This window comes from Leucoraja erinacea, chromosome 17 (genome assembly GCF_028641065.1).
Source record: "Leucoraja erinacea ecotype New England chromosome 17, Leri_hhj_1, whole genome shotgun sequence".
In the NCBI taxonomy this organism is placed as follows: Eukaryota; Metazoa; Chordata; class Chondrichthyes; order Rajiformes; family Rajidae; genus Leucoraja; species Leucoraja erinaceus.
The window spans coordinates 15,149,559-15,172,373 of record NC_073393.1 but is presented as its reverse complement, the minus strand read 5'-3'; the positions used below and the strand labels follow the sequence as shown (position 1 = coordinate 15,172,373).

Sequence of the window (22,815 nt, the reverse complement as noted above, 5' to 3'; positions counted from 1 at the left end):
CTCCTCTCCCATTTGTGGCAGAGTCTGCAGAACTACAAGGACCTCAAAAGTCGCCTTGGATCCATTGAAGTGGAGATCAAATGTCTACAAATACGAGGGACGACTTTAGAACATTCCTTCGCTCCATAGATGCTCCCTCACCCACTGAGTTTCTCCAGCACTTTTGTCTACCTTAGAACATTTTCTTGTCTTTTCACATCTTAATCAAATGCATCACCCTCCGGCCTGGATTAAATTAATTTGGTGGTTTTATATCTTATTTGTCATTCTCTATTGGAGATCTGGAACTTTTACTTTTATGACCAGTCTGCCATGAGGGACTTGTCAAAAATCCACACTGCATACATTTAAATGCACTGTCCTCATTGATCCTCGTTATTTCCTCAAAAATTGAATCAAATTAGTTTATCATGAACTGCATTACCAATGCATTATGATTGTCCCTCATTTATCTATATCTTTAGAAATGGTTATATTATTTCTCAGAATTGATTACCTGATCTGTAATTAGTCATTGTATCTCTCCCCACTCTTTCAAACAATGACAGAACATTAGCCGCTGCCCAATCCTCTGTCACCACTGCTGTTGTCAGGGCAGAATGAGAAATTGCAGTCAGAGTCTCCACTGTTTCCTCCTTTGCTTCTTTTAATAGCCTTGGATACCACCTGAGTTTAGATATGTATTCACCTTCAAAGGGTCCTGAAGTCCCTCACATTTACTCTTTTCCTTTGTTTATCCCAGTAAAGGAATCATCTCCTTTTGTAAAAATAACTTCAAATTATTCACCGATAATCATATACACCATTTCAAAATAAGTTACCTTTTCAGTCCCTAATGAGCCCTGACCTTTCCTTTGTTATCCTCTAGTCAACATTAATTTAATTTGCTAATATTATTTTCCTACCTTCTCTTTTCGTTTTACTCCTTTCATTTTCTTTGTTATTCCATGCTTTTGCTCTCATCCTATCCTCTGTACATCTTGCCATCCAGGGGGTATTCTACAAAGTAGTCCTGTCCTTCTTTATGGGAATATATTTACCCTGAGGTCGTTGAATCTCCTTAAATGCCTCCGTTGCTCTGAGACTGATTTACTTTGAAGTAATTGTTTCCAGCCCACATTTGCAAACTCGCTTCTCTTGTTTAATAAAATTGGCTTTAACCTAATTTAGATCCTTCACTCTTATTTTATATTTTTCATAACTATGTTAACTGAATTATGATCACTACCACAAAATTGCTCTCCCACTGATGTTCGCTCCACCTACCCAGCTTCATTCCCTAAAGCTAATTCCAGAATTGGCCGTCTTCCTGCTCCTCTCATGTTGGCTGAAAAAATGTTCTCCTGAATTTAATTTAGGAATTCTATGTCTGCTGCACATTCAATACTGACTAGATCAGTGGGCGGAAGGGCCTGTTTCCACGCTGTATCTCAAAACTAAGAACTCAAGAAAATAGGAGCAGCGGTCGATCACTAAGCCCTGAAGTCTGCACCAACCTTCAATATGATCACGGCTGATCTGCCCCAGGCCTGAATTCCTTTTATGTGTTCATTTACCCCCCCCCCCCCCCCCCCCCCATCCTTCCAAATTAAAACTACCTCCTCTTTAAATGTTTTTACATAATTCCTGAGATTTACCATCCTCTCTGAGAAAAGCTCCTCCACATCACCGTTTTAAATGACTATCCTCTTATTTTCTAACTACATCCCCTTATTCAAGACTATCTCACGAATGGCAATATCTCAACAACGGTCATGTCTGCTCAAGATTCCTCTTATGTTTCAATGAGATCACTGCCATTAAAAGCATGTACTTTTACACTTGTTCAAATTATATTTGTATTCCTTTGTCTCCTTTGAGGCGTGTGCCCTTTAAGCCCTTTGGCAAAAGCTATTAGATTTGCCCTGTCCCTGAACAACAACACCACTGAGCAAGAGAGCCTCCAGACAGTAAATGGCATGGCCATGGAATGAGACATTCAAGGGCCCAATAACTTAAAACTCCAGCTTCTGGGAAAGACCACCATGGAAGTCATTTTTAAAAGTAGATCAGCTATTTGAAGCTCCAGGCCCTAACAGCAGCAGATCCCCTTCAAGGTAGGAAAAAAGGCAAAGTAAATCATGACAGGGTAGCACTGTTTGGCAATGAAAAGCCTGCAGATTTTGAGAGAAAAGCTGTTCATGGGAAATAAAGAACCACAGATTGCAGAAGTTTGGTAAAATCAGTTGAGTTGGAGTGGCTAAATATGATTCTGTAACTGATAACGACATTCAGACTTAAGTTTCTGAGCAAAAGCTCTTGTACTGCTTTGACTTCCTTATTCTGAATTAGAAGCTGTTGTGCTTGCATTAATAGTTAACTGTCTTGTCTTTGAACTTATTTAGTATTCCATTTAGAATATTATGTCTCTCCTTTCCCTTTCACAGGGAGACAACCAACAAATTGCAACATGCCAGATGTTGCTTGAGTTCTTAAAAACCTCAGGTGTGAGAATTTGAGAGTTAAAGGTCTGAACCTAACAAAGCAATAGAGTGCAAAGGAAGTAATTCAAGAGCAGCGGGAAAGAAGAGGTAATAAATTCCAACCAAGATGGGTAAATCAAAGGCTGGTCATGCTTGATTAGTTTAATAGAGCACTTTGAGGATACAATATTGCTGGATATCAGGTTTTTATTTTTTCAGAAGAAATCTGCTATTATTCTTCACATGATGTATAACAATGAACATCATTGCTAAAACAAACAAAGATTAATGTCACACAAGGCATGTATTGTTGAAGTAGCAGAGAAAAGAAGCAAATGTTAGAAGCAGATTGCACTGCCATAATTTACAAGGCAATGAAATTATTAATTGTGCAGTCAGGCTATCCTTTCAGTTAAAGTTAAAGAGTGTTTGAGTGAAATATTAACAACCGCACCATGTAATTGACGGTGATAACATATGGTTTTCAAACCAGGAATTTGTGAGAAAGCAATATTTAGCACCTAGGCCCCTCGTGATAAAATCATCTTTTTACACTTCTTAGCAACTAACAAACCATTTAATCTGACCTCCTCCTCCTCCACTGCAATATAATGTTACCCATAATGTTGGGTAGAAATGGTATAAATCCCAGGGGTAAAATGAAAAGCCTTAGCCAGTGAAAATTTGACCCCTGCCTGAGGACTTAAATCTTTTGATGTCCAACCTGATAGCAACTTCGTCCTCTAGACTCCTATCCCACCCAATGTATTATGCTCAAGGCAAGTGCCAAGATTGCAGGCATCCCTCAATCTCCTGGGCCTCACTTTCACGCCATAGAGCATTTATTTATGCAGCAGCCCATTTAATTGTAATGTCCTGAGCATTGTTGCATTTATTTCTTAATAGTCAATGTGACCTAATCTACAATACAATACAATACGGTTTTATTCGTCACATTGCACATAAAATGCAAGTGAAATGAATTTGCCAGCAGCGGTACAATGATAAAGAACACACAAAAAGACAATTAAAAAAAATAATAATTTAAAATAAAATCTGATCAGAACCTGAGGAATTTTCTTTTTCAAAGCCAGCATATAGCTGGGTCCTCCTAGCCTTGGTTTGGATCTTTTGTACAAGATACAAGATACATTTATTCGTCACATGTGCCAGATGGCACAGTGAAATGAAATTCCCATACAGCCATACAATAAAAATAAAGGACACAACACACGATAGAATTTAACATAAAACATCCCCACACAGCAGAATCAGAGTTTCCCACTGTGTGGGAAGGCACCAAAGTCAGTCTCTTCCTCCACTGATCCCCGTGGTCAGGGCCTCCCCAAGCCCTCCGCAGTTGCCGCTACGGGCGGCCCGATGTTCAGGCCCGCTCGCCGGAGTGTTGTAAGTCCGACGTCGGGGCTGCGGGACGTCCTCAGCGGCGTGAACACAGAGTCGGCCTCCTCCTACCGGAGTCGGCGGCTTCCAAAGTCCGTAGGCCGCGCGGGTGGAACTTGCTGCTGTAGACCCTCTGCAAGGCGCCCCAGGACTCCACGATGTTGTTCAGCGCCGCCCACGTTGGAAGCGTTAGAGTTGTCAGAAAGCTATCTTGTGTGATTGTGCAACTTTGCAAGCTGCCTGTGTCTTGGCACCAGCATGTGATCGGAAGTGAGATATTCACCTTTTGTTGTGCTTCAGATGCAGAACAACACGTAAGCACATTAATTACTAAGCTAATTTCCTGCCTTTTTCACTTAAAATGCTTGTGTTTTTTATCCCATCTCTAGAAGGGTAGAACAGTTCTGACCCTGGAAAAACATCGCACAATTATATTTTCTTCTCTCATTCCATTCCCCTTCAGTCGCTTGATTTTCCTTCAAGATTAGGTAATCCAGTTGTCTAAATGCCAGAAGTTGACTGGATGGTTATTGTCATTGGATCAGAAGTCTGGACCTCTCTAAACACACTGTGGGAGTATCTTTAACATATGAACACCAATGGTTCCAGAAGTCTTTTCAGCACCACGTTCTCTAGGGTGACTGTGGAAGGGAAACAAATGCTAGTCTTAATAGCACAACAAATATCCTGAACATGAATGAACACATTTTGAATTCTCAGTGAGAATACAGTAAAGACCAGATGGTATTCTGCCCAGCTTACATTTTCATACTTCCAAAACACTCAGCCACACATTGGACAGATTGAAAGGAGGTTAGTATGAGCTGTAGTGGGCCTTAAATTAATGAGCTAAGAAATATTTTGTGATAAATATGACTGTGTTAAAGAACAAAAAGGTGAGGGGAAACTTGGGGAGATCATATTTTTATAGTTACAATGGAAAGCATTTCAGAAAGGCTGAGTGCTCAGTGCAACATAGCGCATAGTTACTTTATACTTGGATAGCTATTATTTTACAACCTAAATACTTAAACACATTGAGTATAAGCATGAATACAGGTTAAGAAAATAAGTGAGCCAATCCCTGGGGTGAAAGTATTGTACTGATTTGGCACCAAACTAAGAGCTAGATGGGAATCAAGAGAGGCTAGCTACAAGGCCTCAATGCAGAGGTCACACGAAACCCAACCTTGCTTTATTCGAAAGTAAAACAAAGGAAGATAAATTTTGATCTCCAAATATCTGATTTGATGATAGGTGGAAGATTAGGAATTTCTATACGGAGGTGTTAGGGATATTAGTGAGGGTGAAGATTGTAATGCAGTAATCTCATTCTCAGTGGGTGAGTTGGTCATTAAAATCTTTGAAGCAGATACATGCCTCCATTTTACCTGAATGAATGAATAAATACTTTATTGTCACATGCGACAAGACACAGTGAAATTCTCAAATAGTCTCCATATAAAATATTCCAAATGCAGCCAAACCAAAGTTCTATAAATCTGCACATGACTTTGTGTCTGTTATCCGCAGTGCGATGACCAATGAAAGCAAGCATACCATACACCTTCTTTACCACTCTATATACTTGTGTTGCCACTTTTATGGAGTTATGGACTCCAAGATCTCCTCCATATATCATAACTGAAAAGCAGAACAAGTACCCTTGGCTTAATCTCTGGAACTCTCTGCCACAGAGGGTAGTTGAGGCCAGTTCATTGGCTATATTTAAGAGGGAGTTAGATGTGGCCCTTGTGGCCAAGGGGATCAGAGGGTATGGAGAGAAGGCAGGTACGGGATACTGAGTTGATGATCAGCCATGATCATATTGAATGGCGGTGCAGGCTCGAAGGGCCGAATGGCCTACTCCTGCACCTAATTTCTATGTTTCTATGTTACCCTCACCATTTTTGCCATCTATCTATATATCCTTTTGTATACTGACAGCCCTTCTAATTATTCACAACTCCGGCAATTATAGTGTTGTCTGCAAACTCTAAGTGTTAACTCCCGAATATTTTCCGTTCTGCTAAGCTCAGTAGGATGTTTAAATTCCAGATTCAGAACATGTATAATATCCCAACCTCATCTTGATACTTCACACCTCTCTAAACTATCTGTCTTGAATTAATCATCTTACAAAACAGCCATTACTGTCAGGCACCCCGCTTCAATGGTCCTATTCCCAAATTTGCACCATCTGGATTGCACGACCAAAAACTCGGTCAGCGGATCTGTAAAGAATTTATCTCAGCCCATTACAGTATAAATCTTAATATACAAGTTAACTGCAATGAAAGTAAGTGTCTTCCTGGCAATCCAACCATATGCCTGATTAATTGCCCCCTTTAAATGCAAAGTAAATATACATATCACAAGAATACTAATAAAATGTTATAACAACTTTTCCACATATTTATCTCCCAGTGTCCAAATATCAAATTAATTGACCAAATTTAAATGAGAGCCCACTTTTTAAATGCTTAGCAATGTGTTGCTAGTCCATTAAAATGGATGGTGCAACAACATTTGATGATATGCTGACATTTATGATTTGACATTTTTCATTTTATCAAAGGCATGATACAAGTTGGAACTAAACTGGTCAGAAAGTGTTTTTCTTTCAAAGGAAATAAGTTTGTTCTTAACCACATGCAAGAACATTAACATGATTTCAGTTAAATTTGTTGAAAACTATTTTTTTGCAAGATAAAGGGAACACTACAACAGAAAACAACAGCTTCACCAATTGGTTTACACTCTCCTTAAGTTCTAGCAGCAAAATTCCAGAGTTATCTGAGGTCAATACGACCCAGCCCCAGGACATTATTGCGGGCGATTCTCAGGGCAGTGTCCCGGGCCCAAACATCTTTAGCTGCCTCATTGGTGACCTTTCATTGAGAGGAAGTTAACAAGTTGGGATAGAACATAGAGCAAGCTGGAAAGGGTGCAGAGAAGATTTACGAGGATGCTGCCAGGACACGAGGGCCTGAGCTATAGGGAGAGGTTAAGCAGGCTAGGAATCTATTCCTTGGGGCACAGGTGGATGAGGGGTGATCTTATAGACATGTGTAAAATCATGAGAGGAATAGGAATAGAATCAGAGTAGGTGAATCGCGGTCCAGAGGACATAGGGTCAAGGTGAAGGGGAAACGATTTCATATGAATCAGAGGAGTAACTTTTTCACACAAAGTGTGGTGGGTGTATGGAGCAAGCTGTCAGAGGAGGTAGTTGAGACCAGTTCTAACGTTTAAGAAACATTTAGCAGATACATGGATAGGACAGGTTTAGAGGAATGTGGGCCAAACGCAGTTAGGTGGGACTAGTATAAATCAAAGATCCTATAGCGAGCAAGATAGTCCACTCCTGCTAAATCCAATGGGCTGACGTGTAGTACGCAGCAGAGCGGAACGTCTGTCTTTTCTTTGGCCATTTCAGTAACCCAACCTGACTTTGTATATCCCTGTCGCAGTGTAATCAGCGTTGCGGGGGAACAGTTTGTGTGTGTGATATAGGGTTAGATTCATAATTCTATTAATTCATAATTCTGTTAAATGTTGTTAATGATTAATATGTTAACAAATTATGATTCTGTTAATTGTCTTTTTTAATGATTTTTAAAAAACATTTCTGTTTAAATGGCTCATGTGCTGTGTTTGAGTTGATTTTTGTGTTACACTTGCACTCTGTAATTCATCTAATCACACTGTTCACAACTGCGGTATTTAGAAAAATAATAGCAATATGAAGATTCCAGTTGCACTACTCTTGATGTTCCTTAATGGTTTTTTGTGTCTATGGAATTGTTTTTCAACAATAAAATGGATCTGGCCTTCCCAATAGCCAGAGAGTGGAATGAGATATGTCTGTAATGGTGAGGTTATCTAAATGAAGTATTTAACAAAATAAAAATTGTTTTGAACTAGATTAAAAATGTATGTATAACTTAAGGATATATATTTCTCCAAATTTTTATATATAGTGATAAACTTTATTTCGGACACAAGGCCCAGACAAGGGACAACATTACATAAAAATACAATGCAAACCTCCCCGCAACTTTACCCTGGCGTCCCAGCCGGGCCAGACTTCCCACACGCTGTGGAAGGAACAGGCATCTTTTTGTTTTATATTGTGAGGCAGAGAGGCAGAAAGAAAATGAGGAGAAGATTTTTACCAAAGATCTTTGATTTTTACGAGCATGTTTCTGTAAAAGGCTTCCGTCTCCGCACTAGTATCTATGGGATCTTTGGTGCGGAGACGGAAGCCGGTTACCGAAATGGGGCCGAAGATTACCCATGACTCTGCCCATGACCCTACCATGTATTTTTCGGCGTGGACTATCTTGCTCGCTCTATGATCTTTGGTATAAATGGGACATGTTGCTCGGTATGTGCAAGTTCGGCTAAAGGGCCTGTTTACATGTTGTATGACTCCATTACAGTACAGGAACAGGTCCTTCAGTCCACAATGTCTGTGCCGGACATGAAGCCAAGACCCACACTCATCTGCCTAAACATCATCCATATCCCTCCATTCCCTGCTTATCCATATGCCTCTCCAAAAGTCTCTTAAAAAGCTCTATCATATCTGCCTCCGCCACTACTCCTGGCAGTGCGTTCCAGGCACTCACCACCCTATGTGTAAAAAAACTGTTCTGCACAGCTCCTTTAAATCTTACCCCTCTCACCTTAAAGCTATGCCTTCTACTATTTGATATTTCCATCCTGGAAAAAGCAGTTTGGTCTGTCTACCTGAAGTGTGCCTCCCATAACTTTATATACTTCTATCAGGTCTCTCCTCTGGCACTCTAGAGAAAACAATCCAGGTCTAATACCACCTAATCCAGGCATCATTCTGATAAGCCTCCTCTGCACCCTTTCCAATGCCTCCACATCCTTCCTGTATTGGGGTGAGCAGAACAGCACACAATACCCCATATGTGGCCTAATCAAAGTCCTATAAAAGCAGCATCATGACATCCTGTCTTTTATACTCAATGGCCTGACCAGCGAAGGCAAGCATATGCCTTCCTTACCACTCTATCCACTTGTCCTGTCACTTTCAGGAAGTTATGAACTAGGACCTCAAGGTCCCTCTGTACATCAATTCTGTTAAGGGTATTGCCATTGTTTGCTGTTGTAAAATTCCATTCACATGTCCTCAGCAAATGAAGTGATACCTAGACCATAATCAAGTACAAATTGGCTGCCTTTATGTCTTGGCCTTTGTAGTGTTCATCTGCATCAGCTGTGAATAGATTGATTTGCCACCCTTACTATGGCAGCCTCTTCCACTGTTATGTACTGTGTGGTTTATTGTTGCCACAGCAACACTTTTAGTTAATAGATGAAGGGTTAAATAAACCCCATGGTTTAGTTCCAGAAATGGGTTGTTATATTCCCCGGTCTCCCAGGTAAGGAAAAAGTTGGTTTCGTACCAGTGCATGTGTAATTTTAAATCTTAACTTGTTCAAAGCATTTTGAGGATTTATTGAGGGAAAACGCAGCTGCATTATCACTGACATTCTAGAAAGCAAAATATTTTTTTAATTTGAAACTACAAAATAAGTTTGTGCCAAAACGTTACTGTTCTTTCACCTGAAAATCAAAGCTGACAGGCTGTTGCCCCTGGGTTTAATTTCCACCTGATAGACAACTCCTCTACAAAGTTTTTTTGCAGATGTAAATATCACTTCTGCCAATTGAATTATCATCTGTTTGTCCATTTCTTTTCCCATTAATTTCCTTTATTTGACTGTTGACATCCTTACTTGGTTCCTGCCCATTACTTTTTATTGCTGTCATAAGTGTTTCCGGTCCAGCCTTTTAGACTAATTAACCCAACACCACAAAGAACTGTTACAATAAAGAACACTTGGGTTCATCTTTGTGACATTGAAATCCTCTAAATGAAAACAAATAGTTAAGCTTAAAAATCTGATGGATATATTTTCTTGAATGTGTGTCAACCACTTCATCCTCAAGTCAAAAAGTAAATTTTAAATTGCCTCCAAGATAAAAAGCAAAGTGTAAGTGTTTGCTTATCCATCGTATTATAAGCACGTTAAGAATAAACTTCCTCTGCTCTTAAATGCACTCACAAGGACTGCACAACCATCTTTCAAATGACATGACATTATAAGAAATTTAAGACAGTTATCTCATCATATTGAGGTTAACAGGTACAGCATTATCAATTCCAATTATTGCATTAAGATTTCTTCCTGTTCAATGTCACCATTCAATGAAATAACTATCGATTACTGAATTCATAGATCCCAAGAGCCATGTGATGTAAGCAGTAGCTTCCATCATGGTTGGTGAATTATCACTTTTCCAATATACAATGTTTGTTGGAACATCAGGTGGCTTGGGAGGGAATAATGTTGAATTGCATCAAGTATGAAACAAATATCAAACTACAGTTGATTTATGCAATGCGTGAGATTGGCTAAATTAGGCCAATAATTTACTAAGAATTAAGCCATACAATATGACACATTTACTTATTCACCCAACTGCAGAGAAAAAAAAAATTCAATTTTCATTCAAATGCATTTACCAGTGAAAGTGTCTATATCTATCTATATTACTAAAAGTCTGATCTTGACCACTTCCTATTGTTCTGTGTATTGATTTTAGAAAAACGCTGCCACTTATGGCTGTGATTTTTGGCCATCTTACTTAGAGTCCCACTCCGCTGCGCAGGACAAGAGGAGTTTTCCCATTGATGAAAAATAAAAGAGTGATCAGTGTTTAAAAAATGTTGAGATTCTCTCTCCTGAAGGCCACGCCCCTTCCAGAGCGACTATAAAACCCGAAAGTGTTGAGTGCCTCAGTCAGTCTCTGTAAGATGGGGGAGCGAGAGGGTCACGTCTCTCAGTCTGAGCGGTGAATAACACTGAACACATGTCTACTAAACTGTGAGTGGTTTTACTGACCTGTCAGTGCCCTTAATGTGGTTTGAAAATATAATTTGGAAATACTAAAGCTATGTTGTCTTTGCTTTGGAAATGCTAAAGCTGTGTTGCCTTTGGTTTGGAAATGCCAAAACTGTGTTGCCTTTGGTTTAGAAATGCTAAAGCTGTGTTACCTTTGGTTTGGAAATGCTAAAGCTGTGTTGCCTAATTAAAGTTGCCTTGCCTAATTAAAGTTGCCTTGCCTAATTAAAGTCGCCTTGCCTAATTAAAGTTGCCTTGCCTTCTATATAATTAAATATAATTCTATATAATTAAAAGTCTAATCTTGACCACTAAAGAAAAACGCTACCACGTACGGCTGTGATTTTTGGCCATTTTACTCAGCTCATCAGGTGCCGAGGATTTTTCCCATCGATGTCTGCAAGATGGAGGAGGGAGAGGTCACGACTCACTGTCTTTATTGGCCTTGCACCCTGCTTGAAGTGGTAAGAAACTGCACTTGAATTTGGTGGCTTTGCACCCTGCTTGAAATGGAATTTCAAGTAATAGCCGTGATTCAACTGCCAGCCCACCAGCCGTGAGTGAGTGAGATGCCAGCACAATAGTCTTGAGTCTCGTCTTGTTTGGACGCCTGCCTGTCTGTCTGCGTGCATGCGTGCGTATGAGTGACCTCAAGGAACTACGCCAAAAGATACACAATAGCGCATTTTTTTGCAGAACCTTACTCAGCTTTTTCCCCGTCGTCATTCTTACAAGTTTCCTTCAGATTTGATGTTATATTTCACAAATTGATATTTAAAGGTTTAAAGAAACCAACTTTGAAAATAATAACTGTCTTTGAGAGGGAGACTCTTCCATCAGCTTCCAATGATGATGTCACAATGGCATCTCAGTCGTCCAATCACAATGGGATCTCATTTGCACAAGCTGCCGTGAAGATTCCGAAAAACGAAAATGACATCACAATGGGATCTCAGCTGCCAATACACAAGCTACGAGTGTGTTTTTACATTGTTGTAAGGAGATGGACGTAGTGGGGGGGGGGGGGATTTAAAAGTATTAAAAGTATTAAAGTGACAGTTTTAGTGACAGTATTAAAGTAGGATTTCTTCAAATCTGCACTGGCAGTTAGGCAGATAGGCAGATATGATGTTACATTGGCATACCGCTACAATGTTTCTATCCCATAACACCGAGTCCTTCACTGTGAACATTCCGACAACCAAAAATGACTTCACAATGTAATCTCTGCTGCCAATACACAAGTTACGAGAGATAACGGAGTGGGGGATGGGTGGAGAGGAATGTTATTTACACATTGTCTTTAGTGGGGGAGTGCAAAAGGGGAGAGGTGAGGGAGGGATTGACTGAGGATAGGGAAAAGGAGAGGGAGGGAGAGGTGACAGAGAGACAATGAGACAATAGGACCAGCAGCTTCAAGGGGAGTAAGGACAGAGTGAGATTTTTTTTGCCCCCCCCCACCCCCCCACGTGGGAAGGATTGATAGAGTCAGAAGGAAACTGGCAGTTAAGCAGTTGTGACATCATGATGCCCTAACAGCAACAATGTTGCTATCCCAGAAGACCTTCACAGCAAATGTCCTTCAGCGAAATAATCTGCCAGTCTAACCCAGCACAGCAAAGATTAATGAGTAGGTTTGGTTAACGAAAGATGTCCTTGCACCTGCATCACATTAAATCTTAGTGCAATTGCATTTTTTTTAAAGTTTAAAATGACGGAGGGTGAAAAAATGAGCCAACCTGCACAGTTGGGGGTTATGGGTGAGTGGTGGAATATTATATTGGGGGAACGGGTTGAGTTGGGGGACCAGGCCTCTGTGTGACAGGGACCCAACGGATGAGTCGTGGAATCTTACGTTGGGGAGCGGGTTGCATTGGAGGACCTGGTCTCCTGTGGGGGACTATAGGTGAGTGGTGGAATATTGCGTTGGGGGAACGGGTTACGTTGGGGGAATGGGTGAGTGATGGAAACGGATTGCGTTGGGGGAATGGGTGAGTGGTGGATTATAGCGTTGGGGGATGGGGCCCAACGGGTTCCATTTGGTCTAATATATTACTAAAACTCTCATCTTGTTTGTTTGCGTACGAGCGTGTGCATAATATTCCCAAATCCCGCAAAAAGGGTACATGATAGCACTATAATTTTGGCCCACCTTACTCACCATTGTCCTGGGATGTAAAATAAACATGTTTTGTTCTGATTGATGGTATATTTTATGTTATTGACATTTTAAACTTTACAAAAAATACTTTCCAAACCAATTTTCCACTTGCCCTGCCCATCAGCCATGTTCGATGTCACAATGACGTTACAATGGGATCCCAAATCTAATTTACATAAGAAATAGCGACTTTCCCAAAAAAATCTGTTTTAATCAAATTCTTGGGGGAGGATTTTTTTTTTTTTAATTGTGATTTTCATTGTATGGGGTGGTGAAGAGTGGGGGAGCAGGGGATAGAGGGAGAGGAGGGGGTTGAGTGGGGGAGGTAGGCTGTGGTGGATAGAGGGAGAGGAGGGCGGAGGTGAGGAGTGGGATAGAAACATAGAAATTAGGTGCAGGAGTAGGCCATTCGGCCCTTCGAGCCTGCACCGCCATTCAATATGATCAGAGCTGATCATCCAACTCAGTATCCCGTACCTGCCTTCTCTCCATACCCCCTGATCCCCTTAGCCACAAGGGCCATATCTAACTCCCTCGTAAATATAGCCAATGAACTGGCAGAGAGTGGCAGAGAGTTCCAGAGATTCACCACTCTCTGTGCGAAAAAAGTTCTTCTCATCTCGGGTGAAGAGGAGGGGGAGGGGGAGAGGGAATGGCGGAGGTTAGGGGTAGGAAGAGGAATGGCGAGGCGCAGTTGATGGAGGATTGCCGTCACTCGCGTCACAACGGGGATCGCTGAACACACTTCTCGAAATCCGCATACAAGTGGTGTCTGTCTTGTCGCTTCTTGTGCGTGGTGGTGGAAAGATTGGTGGAAACAGGGCCGCGACGTGAACGCTCTTTCTTTGACCCGACTTTATAACACTGAAGAGTTACTATTCATCAGACCTGCTTGCCATTGGCTATGTTTCCTTCTTATTCTGAAGGATTTTTCTCTGGGGTATGGCTTGCTTCAAGATCCCATGTACTCCTATATAGTGTGTTGTACCCGCTGAGTGCATTCTTTATATCATTGACATTTGTAGACAAGAACTATCTGTCTCTTCATTTTGTCACACGTGAAAAAGTGTCTGATTTCCCTTAGCCCGGAGCTGGCCTGACTGCATTAGTCCCCTGATCTGATTGGATTGGAATCTGCCCCCAAGTGACTGCAGGCTCTGTGTTGCACACACTCTTGAGCAGTTTTCTGAAAGGGTTTACTATATGCTGCATATCCTCTTTCTCATTTAGTAACACAGTTAATGATTGACGTTGATGCCATTCCCAGACTTTCTTTCATGGTGTCTAAGGACAAGTGGCCTCTGAGGTAAAGCAGGCAGATCATTATGCCAACTTGAATGGATGATGATGTAATGAATACAGTAGTTGCGTGGGCCACATAGAATTACTCGCAAAATCTGGACCAGTTGACAATGTAAATAGTTTTCAGTATGCAGATGCACATTGCTGAGTGTGTCTTTGATTAGCTAACTGAATGCCATAAGGCCTAAGTCAGCGATATATTTTTTTAAAGTGTAATCAACTATCATATTAAAATATGCACATTGAATATTAATAGCATGACTTTGACAATCCTGCATATACCTTCTCTGTGTATATATCAAAGTCAGTGTCATCACTGTTCTCTTCATCTTGGAAATGGGTTAAAATGCTTCTTTGGCGTTGTGATTGCAATTCAGCACATTACACTACTTAGGAATTGGTAAACGAAATGCTAGATATACTCAAAGGGGTCAGGTAGAGCATCTCTGGAGAACATAGATAGGCAATGGTTTGGGTCGGGAACCTTCTTCAGACTGATTGTATAGGGGGAGAAAGCTGGAAGATAGGTGGGGACAGGGCAAAGCCAGACAGGTGAGGGCAGTTTTGATTATCAGGCCAGACATGGGAAGAAGACAAAAGCCTACGAGGAAGGAGAGAAGGGGCATGCAATGTGAAGGCATTGGGAATGATAGAGGTGGAAGGGGGTGGGGGGAGGGGAAAGGAGGAATGGGATAGTGGAAGAAATGGATGTGCATCCAAGTGAAGCATCATGAAAGAGGGGTTTGGGAAGAAAAAGAGGAAACGTACGCATGATTATGTACATTACAGAAGATTGGCTTAGTTGTGAATATGGGTGTTATTGCGAGTTAATAATCCATTGAAGAAAACTTGTATTTGTTGCATTCATCGGTTTAAGAGGTTTTTCATGTTTACATGCATATCCTATGAGATAGATTTGCCTGATCTTTCAACAGCCATAAAAGGATATAACACATTCAGATTAATTATTTTTCTGGAAAAAAAACAGAAAACGTGAGGAAATCTCAAAAGGTCAGAAACATCTGCGGTAAAATAAAAATAGTTTACATTTCTAATTGAAGACGCTTTGTCACAACTGTGAAAGAGAGATAACAAATTAGATTTAAAATGCAAGGAGAGTGGGGGAAGATAATGATAAGACAAATTAATATGTCTGATGCGGAGAGGCCAGAATTCCTGTGGGGAATATGCTTTTAATTAAGTTATCTGGTTGATATGTTCATGAGCAGGTGGTAAGAGGGAACACTAACAAAGTTGCCTAAAAGATGTGAAAATGCAGATGTCAGACCTGGCCGTAAATCAGGCCGTTCTAATGAAGTTAAAAACTGATCCAATATGGCAGATGAATGAACGACAGTAGATTTGTGCAGTTTTGATACATGTCTTCTGATTCTCACCTTTTCTGATCAAGCTAACCATTATTTTCTGATCCGATCTTAGGACTCACACGGGGCACAAAGTTAATGTCAAGATTGATTGAGCTAACAACAGAAATTAAATTGAAACATATTCAATTAGATTTTCATTTCCTTCTCAGATTTGGAAATCAGCAAAGTCACAAGTCTAAAGGCATTAAAGAAATGTTAAAAATAGTTACTGAAGGCACAATTGGTAGAAATGGCTGTGTTCCAACCGGGTGTGTGCTGAATATAACAGTGTAATTGATTATATGAATGGAAAACAAGATTCCCATCAGCTTGCTGTGGGAGAATGAGATTTTCTGAACCTTCAACTTCCTGGTGGTAACAACTCTCCTTCTTGGTGAGCTTCCTGTTGGCCCAGTCCTGTTCAAGATTAGAGCTGCAAGATTTTCCGTGGTATAACTATACACTCATTTCACTTTGGAACCAAATCCTTGCAAATTGCTTCCTTGGGCAAACCGACATTGAGCCTAAGAGAATGGGATTTCCGATCACACATTAATGCATTATGATGACAGTGCACCTACGAGTGTTACTATTTTCTAATTCACTGAACAAAAGACATAAACTGGCAGAAGGTCAAGGTAAACAGAAGAGGCTCAAAAACCTGCGGGAAAGTAAAAAAAAACTGCAGATGCTGGAAATCTAAATAAAAATAAGCTGGATATACTCATTATGTCAGGAAGCATTTGGAGAACACTGTTAACTAAACAGTGTTAGCATTTTGGAGAACACTGTTAACTAGAACCAACAAATATAGAAATTAGCATTTTGGTTGGATACAGAAAGAAAGCAGATTAATTCAGAGAGAGACCAGAGAGAGAGAGAGAGAGAGAGAGAGAGAGAGAGAGAGGAGAGAGAGAAATAGAGAAAGAGAGAGAGAGAGAGGGAGAAGGAGACAGAGGGAGAGAGAGAGAGAGAGAGAGAGAGAAAGAGAGAGAGAGAGAGAGAGAGAGAGAGAGAGAGAGCAGAAGAAGAAAAGAGAGATGAGAGAAGAGTAGAGAGAGAGAGAGAGAGAGAGAGAGAGAGAGAGAGAGAATAATAAATACAATTGGTGGATGTTCTGGCTGAGAGAGTGGAGTGAAAGCTAATTAATTAAGTGCAAGATCTGTCTGAGGGGATTTAAACAGAAGGAGTTGAATAAGGACAAAGTAAAGAGAAAAGGAAACAATGAGATGGAAGACACAGTAGTTTCTGGAAATGTGAAATAAAATAGAATGCTGGAAACACCAACAGGTCAGGCATCTTCTGTGCAGAGAAAAATAAACTGGTTAAGCCTGACATTTCACAGACTAGCAAATTTTGATACAAAGTGTTGATTATTTGAAATTGCTGAATTCAATGAATCCCGAACTTGTAACATGCCAGGAATATAGAGCAACTACTGTTTCTTGATGCAATGTAAGATAGAATGGACTAAAAAAGATGAATGTGGACTGGAGTGGAAAATTAAAGTGATAGGCCACTGGAATCTCTGGATCATCATTACATGCGTAAAGGAAACTGTCAGTCAATCTGTATTGGTTTCTCTAATGTAAAGATCATACAATGACAGTGAAATTGTTGTAGACAGGGAAGGGAATAATAAGAAAGTTGAGACCCTGACTGAAACTTTTAACAGTATTGTAATGTAATGTAATGTAAATGCCATTGCCTCCTGAGGCCAAGAGCAGAAACTGTTTTTTGTTCCTGTGCCTCGTGACTGAGGTCAGGTGACCTTCTAGATGGTTCAGTTGGTGTTTCAGATGAAATCTTTCTTACAAGATGCCGGACGTGTATTCATTGTGCTAGTCACAACAGGGTCTTACAGCGGACATTACAGTATTGCAGATATCAGTAGACAATGGGAGAATTGCACACACTGAGATTGGCACTGTGGACATGTTGCCGATAGGGGAACAAGTAGTGTGACTGTTGCAGGCACTTGGACTGGGGAAGAATGGTACAGGCACAGAGACGAAACAGTGAGGACATTACAAAACAACACTGTAGTAGTGAGAATGTTAAGGGCCTGTCCCACTTAGGCGATTTTTTCGGCGACTGCCAGCGACTGTCACAGGTCGCCGAAAAAGCAGCGACTGGACCCCTCCTACGACAAGCTACGACAACCTACCACCTAGTCAACGTCAAGCTACGGCAAGCTATTGACAACCGGCGATCCATTAGGACATCCACCTACGACCACACAGGCGAAGCCTATGCCAAACCAAAGTCAATCTACATCCACCCGCGACAAGCTACGACAAGATACGACCCTGTCGGCGACAACTGAAGACAATTCAGTCGCCGGTATCTGTTGCCGGTTTACGTAGGTAGTTGCCAATGGAATTCACCGAAGTCAGCACCCAGCGACAACCAACGTCACTTGGCGACAAGCTGCGTCATCCTGGTGACAACCTACGACAGCACCTACGGCAGGAGAAGACAAGCTACGTCCCTTATCACGTATCTATACAGTGTAAATTACTCTATTGCAATCATATTTTGTCTTTCTGCTGACTATTTAGCACACAACAAAAGCTTTTCACTGTACCTCGGTACACGTGGCAATAAACTAATCTGAAATGAACTGAACAATGAAAATATCACCAACAATGAGCCAATGATTTTGTTACAGAAGCTGTGATGGAGAGTGACGTACTGGCACACAGATTGAGAGATTGAAACACTGAAAATATTGTATATTTTTGAGACAGGGCTAAAAAAAAAAGGGCTGATAGAGAGAATGACTGCGACAGAGGAACAGAAATAATGTTACAGACTTTGTGACTGTGACAGTGAGATTTTCTCAGTGAGATTGAAATAAAGATAATGTGACAGCCTCTGAGGAACCAGAGGACTGAAACTGAAACAACGAGGATGTTCCTTGTGTCAAATAGATTGAGACTGGTACTATGAGAATGTTGCAAAAACTGACACTGGGATAGTGGGAATATTACAGACCTAGATAAAATTTTTAAAACTGAGAACGTTATAGATTCCAGTATCTGGAGTAAAGTATTAGACACTTTTTTTTTTAGTATTAGACACTGGGACTGCATATAGGACAATGACAATGATATAGTCACCAGGACTGGGACAGTGAAAATATTACAGGCTGAGGTTGAGACAATGAGGATGTTAGAAACTCCATGCTAATTCCTCAACCCACAAATGTACAGTGTCATCATTGAGTCGCATACTGACCCCTGCTCCCTGTGTGGCTCCCTGCTCACACGCACTGTCCCCCTGTATCCATGCAGTCCCCCTGTTTCCTCCTGTTGGCCCCTTGACCCCACTAGACTGTTTTGCTGCTGAGTAATATCCTGCTCACCCCGATCACCAACCAACTCCTGTTGTGAATACATGGCTTATTTTTGCAAGCAGATAAGAATTCAGACACATGCCTCGCATACAATTTAATGTAATGTATTCTTCCAGCCCATTGAACACTCAAGCCGAACATTAACCCAAATAATTTTGGGGCAGGACTGCAGAGTTGGAAAACTGACTTTCCTCAAGAAATCTACCTATCGGCATTGGTTTTATCTTCCCTCTAGAATTGAAGGTCAGCTGTCATGTTCATTTTTACTACCATGCCTGGGAAACATGACAATAAAGTGAAATAAACTAAACTAACTAAATTAAAGGAATTCAGCCGATTGAGCATGGATTAAGATTGCACCTTTAGCAGAAATATGGCACAGGTGATAGAGAAGATGGCATCTTACATCTTTCTTGGTTTTCTCCCACAGACTCAACTTGGATAGAATTTAAATAGAAGGCTGCTAATTCACTCTCTGTCGATTGACTCATTGTTTTCTGATCCTTAGTGTCCTATCTTGCTGGCCATTGGGGCAGCATTAACAGCCTCAGTTTTAACTCTTGAACAAAGAGCGAACTGATCTTTACATCATATATTCCAACAGTCAGCATGTCATGCTAGTGTTGAAACGGTTACCTAAAAAGGCAATTAAATATCTAGAATGTATGTCAGTGCCAAGGCCTAATCTTCTTGTTAGTGGAGCGAATACAGATTCATTTCCACAACTCAAAGCTGTTAGTTTCTAAAATGTAATCTAATTCTTTTTATTAATACAACAGTTTTTGAAACTTTCCTACCCTGGTTCTATAGCCTGATTTGAAAAAGAACACCATTTGCAGACAAGTAAATGTTATTTAATCTCCTTACTGCTGCTTTTGGTTATTCTTATTTATCCATTCGCAGCTTCAATAATATACAGGGCATGCAGTGCCCTCTAACATATCTCCAAGAATCATTGCCCGATCAGCCATAAAATCGTCAACTTCTGGAATCTGTTGATCATTGTTCCCGAATGCTTTCCATTTGAAAGCTCAGTCACTAGTAGTTTCTGCTCTTTCAACCTGTCACTGAAACTGGTATCCAGGCACCACTTGAAACCAGATGACAAGGACACTGTGAGGAACACATTCCAGAGCCCTGAAAAACACTCAGGGGAACTGCATGACAAGATTGGCTTGAGCCCATTCAGTGTAACACAGGAACCATGCTGCCTGCTGAAATTTAAAGTCAATTCCAGCAGCACTGCCAGCAAATAGGAACTTCTCCAGGGTCCAGTCCCATAAATGGCTAGCAGTTGCAGCAACTCAGCATGACTTAAAGTAATTTTCTTCTATTCAAGGAATAGCACATTCTGTTTGGAAGAAGAGAAGCTAATCTGGAGGACAGCAAGGAATAATGTTATTCAGGGCAAAATAGGTTCCAGAGATTTTATGTTGCACTTGAGACCCTGGTGGAGGAGGTAATTAGGTCATAAGCAATAGAAATAGAATTAGGCCATTTGGCCCATCAAGTCTACCCCACCATTCAATGGCTGATCTATCTCTCCCTCCTAACCTCATTCTCCTGCCTTCTCCCCATAACCTCTGACACTTGAACTAATCAAGAATCTATCTAACTCTGCCTTAAAAATACCTACTGACGGCCTTCACATCCTTCTGTGGGAAAAAAAATCCACAGATTCACCACCCTCTGACTAAACAAATTTCCAGCCTGAATTTTGTTCTGCCACCGCCACCCTCTTTCCTTTTTCAGCAGTGAACCCATTCGACCAAGTCACTGTTAATCACATGCACATGACAACACCCACCACCCCACTCTCGTCAATCACCTTCATCACCTCCTTAAAAACTATCAACATAGTAAGACATGACCTTCCAATTTCGAAGCCATGCAGAATGTCCTTAGTTCCAAGAATTCCAAGAATTCCTCTTACACATTGGAATATATTCTATCCCAAAGAATTCTCTCCAAAGGCTTCCCTGTTAGCGATGTGAGGCTCACCTGCATACAATTCCCTGAATTCCCACTATTTCCCATTTAAACAGAGGAACAATGTTAGCTACTTCCCAATCCTCAGGGACCTTGCATGTTGTTATAGAAGGTGCAAAGATCTCTGTCAAGTCTCCCGCAATCTCCTCTCATGGCTCTCTCAATAACCTGGAATAGATCCTATAAGGGCCTGGGAATTATCCACCTTAATGCTCTTCAAGAGTCACAACACATCATCGTTCTTAGTCTCGAATTACCCGTATATATTAGTATTCTTGATGGATGAGGTGAGGATGGGATGAGGATGAATAAAGTTTTGGGTTTATGGGGTGAATGTAGGTGATGTAAGGGCAGATGAAAAGTGAGTGTGGATGAAGTGCTGGGCGGGTGAGGTGAGTGTTCCTATGGTGAGGGTGAATGAGTTGCTGGGTGGGTCAGGTGCTGGAAAAGTGAGGTCAGGTTCCTTGTGGTGAGGGTGGGTGCGGTGAGGGTAGGTGTGGTGAGGATGGGTGAGGGTGGGTGAAGTGCGGGTGGGTGAGGTGTGGGTAGGTGTGGTGAGAGTAATGAGGTGACAGTGGGTGAGGTGAGGGTAGGTGGGTGAGGGTGGGCGGGTGAGGGTGGGTGGAGGGATAATGCGGTGAGGGTGGGTGCGGTGAGGGTAGGTGTGGTGTGATGGGTGAAGGTGGGTGAGGTGAGGGTGGGGAGGGTGGGTAGGTGTGCGGGTGATGAGGTGACAGTGGGTGAGGTGAGGGTGGGCGTGGTGAGGGGTAGGTGTGGTGATGATGGGTGGTGTGAGGGTGGGTGTGGTGATGATGGGTGAAGGTGGGTGCGGTGAGGGTGGGTGCGGTGAGGATGGGTGCGGTGAGGATGGGTGCGGTGAAGGTGGGTGCGGTGAGGTGCTGAGTTGGTAAGGTGCTGGTTGCTGAGCCTTTTTGTGCCTCCTGTGATGTGAGCCCTTTGGATGCCTCTGGCACCTAGGAAATATCTGTTGTAGGTCCATTCCATCAATGACAAACAGTGATAGGTCAGCACACCCCATTGTGTGTCAGTTGTGGTTGGGTGTGTTATAACATGTGAAGAAGGCTCTGTGTTCAGTGTATAGACCAAACTGTCAGTCTGCAGAGTGGGTTGCTGCAGGGTGCATTGACTGCACTTTGAATGTGACTGGTCCTTTGAATAGTATTTCTCAGACCGCAGCATTTATGAAAGAAAGTTCTTCCATGCATGATATTGGAAAACGTGCTAGCAATCAGGAAAATCACATCTAAAAATGGGCAGACAACATCCACACATCCAGAGAATGCACAGAATAGTTTCACCCCACATTACTGTGATTTTCATCGGTGCAGTACTATTTTTCTTGGCACCAAGCTGCTGACTTTCTCCCTTATAGTTTATTTGAGAATAAAAACATAATCATAGAGCATCACTGATCTTTGATGAAATCCTCTAGCAACAGCATCAAAATAACAATACATATTTTACATCTTTTTCCAAATCATAACTGAGGCATAATCTAAAACAAGCAAGCTTTTGTCAGAAAACATGGGCCTGCACCCTGATATTTCATCCCCTCGGAGTATCCTTGATTGGATTCCATGGCCACACCAAATTTCCCTTGGGATTAAACACATTTTTTTTTGCTTAGGATAGCAGAATTATTTCCCGCATTAGCAAAATCTGTGTAGTAGTATATCTGCGTTTAAAACAAAGTGTTTTACGTAGTGGTGATTGTTTTTCTTTGGCACGAGAGATTGGAATTGCACATAAAACAAGCAGTATTTCCTTCCACAGCTGTGAACATTTTCAGTGATCTTAACTCAGTGCTGGC

At 41.4% G+C, this 22,815-nt stretch overlaps 1 protein-coding gene across 1 annotated transcript in view; it reads right to left on the bottom strand.

Moving 5' to 3' along the window:
- The window catches only part of cngb1a (cyclic nucleotide gated channel subunit beta 1a), a 105,489-nt gene extending 103,935 nt beyond the window's left edge, over positions 1-1,554 (bottom strand). The window contains exon 1 of the mRNA XM_055648642.1: positions 906-1,554. The gene's annotated coding sequence lies outside the window, so the exon portion shown is untranslated. The remainder of the gene's footprint in view (positions 1-905) is intronic.
- Between the last annotated feature and the right edge of the window lie 21,261 nt (positions 1,555-22,815).